This window comes from Acromyrmex echinatior, unplaced genomic scaffold (genome assembly GCF_024713525.1).
Source record: "Acromyrmex echinatior isolate Ae372 unplaced genomic scaffold, ASM2471352v2 Scaffold34, whole genome shotgun sequence".
NCBI classification, from domain to species: domain Eukaryota; kingdom Metazoa; phylum Arthropoda; class Insecta; order Hymenoptera; family Formicidae; genus Acromyrmex; species Acromyrmex echinatior.
The window spans coordinates 122-2,500 of NW_028259067.1; the positions used below are offsets into that span (position 1 = coordinate 122).

At 44.0% G+C, this 2,379-nt stretch overlaps 1 non-coding gene and 1 pseudogene across 1 annotated transcript in view; both read left to right on the forward strand.

Annotated features, from left to right (window-relative positions):
* Nucleotides 1-433: 433 nt before the first annotated feature.
* On the forward strand, nt 434-586 carry LOC147906427 (5.8S ribosomal RNA; annotated as a pseudogene).
* Nucleotides 587-744: 158 nt separating this feature from the next.
* The window catches only part of LOC147906428 (large subunit ribosomal RNA), a 4,041-nt gene continuing 2,406 nt past the window's right edge, over nt 745-2,379 (forward strand). The window contains exon 1 of the ribosomal RNA XR_015548410.1: nt 745-2,379. This exon is cut by the window's right edge and continues 2,406 nt beyond it. This is a non-coding gene — a ribosomal RNA (large subunit ribosomal RNA).

Consider the following 2,379-nt stretch of genomic DNA (forward strand, 5'->3'; position numbering starts at 1 on the left):
TACCGATTGAATAATTTAGTGAGGTTGTTGGAGTCGAACCAATAATACCATACATCGAAAGACTAAACATCGACGAAGACAATCAAACTCGATTATTTAGAGGAAGTAAAAGTCGTAACAAGGTTTCCGTAGGTGAACCTGCGGAAGGATCATTCTCAATCTGATTGTTATATCCAACTGGCTGTGGCTGTTGGATGTAGCAATTCTCGCGCAGTGTAACGTAGTATGGTTACACAATTCCTCCTCCCTACGTTGTATGTAGCGCCGTAGTGTTACATCGTAGTTGGGAATCTCTCAATAGTCGATGGTAGCGATTGCTAGCATTGACGGGGCAAGGATTCAATCGCGCGAGGGAATCCTTGCTCCACCCTAAGATTGTACTACTACAAAGAACGGTATCAGCATCCACTGTTGGGTGCGACAAATTTTTAAAAACTGTAAACCGTGGATCACTTGGATGACGGATCGATGACGTACGCAGCCAAATGCGATAATCCCTACGAAATGCAACATTTGAGTAGGTGGCTTACTAATGCACATTGCGTGTTGGTTCTTGCTTGAGCCTCACGTGTATGTATGAGTGCTGTAATTGTGTATACTTGTATGCTTCAGCAATGTACTGCCTAGTGCGTTGACAGCACTATTCTAATCTGAACAAACCAATATAATTTCAACGAGTTGACATTAACACGTTGATTAATTATTAAGGGTGCTCTGCTAATGCGGAGCTTAAGTGTCTCTCGAACAACCTCATACATGCGTGGTTACCCGCTTGACTTAAGCATATCATTCAGCGGAGGACAAGAAAACAAATGTGATTCCGTCAGTAATGGCGAATGAACACGGAATTAGCCCAACGTAAAGACCGATATCTGGTAAGCAGTATCGGTGATGCTACGTATGAACTGTTGGTCACGTCAGGGATAGCGTAAAGTGAAAGTGCCTTTAAATACACCACCCTAGAGGGTTCCAGTCCCGTATCACTCTTATGCCTTTGACATGATACTGACCAGTAGTGTTCGAGTCGGGTTGCTTGAGAGTGCAACTTGAACGGCAGGTAGACTTCTGCTAAGGCTAAATATTACCGTCATACCGATAGCAAACAAGTACCGTGAGGGAAAGTTGAAAAGTATTTTGAAGAGAAATTTAAACAGTACGTGAAACGGTTTACAGGGAAGCAATTGGGGCGATAATGTGAAGCGCGAGCATGCTGTCAGTTGTTCTCTAAGTGAATGATGTACTTGACATGCCGCTGTCATGTTGGGAAGTGTTGCAAATACTATTCTAAAGTGATGTCAGCTTGTGGGGAATTGTTGGCGGTTCCCAAAGAATCGCTCTCATGAACCCAATTGATGTTATGCTAGAGTATTTAGTTTGCTCTACGTTCTGTGGGGCAGAGCAACACTTTTAGAGCCAGGGTACTTCGGTGCAGGGCGTATCCTCGAGCATTAGTGACTGCATTGTACATTTTCTAACATAGGAAGTATACTGCGGAAACAGTACGAGAGGTTTGCTAATGGTGCACTCGGTGTACTGGCAATACGCAATCTCTTGCGTATTGGTGTCGTATCTCATTACGCACGCTATCAAGCCTGTCTGATGCCAACATATGTTTTGACCCCAATTGGCCCGTCTTGAAACACGGACCAAGGAGTGTAATAATGATGCGAGTCGAAGGGAGCTCCCGAATACACGCGTCGTGAGCATTTGACAAAAACCCTAAAGGCGCAATGAAAGTGATGCGTAAGCACGCAAATCATGCGGAAGGTCTTCAAAGACACTTTTAGCATTATTATTGCTACCCGAAAGATGGTGATCTATACTTGAGTAAAACGAAGTCAGGGGAAACTCTGGTGGAAGTTTGTAGCGGTTCTGACGTGCAAATCGATCGTCAAACTTGAGTATAGGGGCGAAAGACTAATCGAACCATCTAGTAGCTGGTTCCTTCCGAAGTTTCCTTCAGGATAGCAGGGGTATACTACTTAAAGTGGTTGCAGTAATTCCTGGTAAAGCGAATGATTGGAGCGACATGGGGTGTAATGCCCTAATCCTACTCTCAAACTTTAAATGGGTTTGAATAGTTTTGTTGTTTTATTCAACAGGCTATTTCTATGCAACTCCCCTAGTGGGCCATTTTTGGTAAGCAGAACTGGCGATGCGGGATGAACCGAACAACGAGATAAAGTTGCTAATTGAACGCTCATGAGACCCCATAAAAGGTGTTGATTGCTATGGACAGCAGGACGGTGGCCATGGAAGTTGGAATCCGCTAAGGAGTGTGTAACAACTCACCTGCCGAAGCAATCAGCCCTGAAAATGGAAGCAGCTTAAGCGTTCAACTTATACTCGTTTCTTTGTGCAATCTAATGAGAATGCATA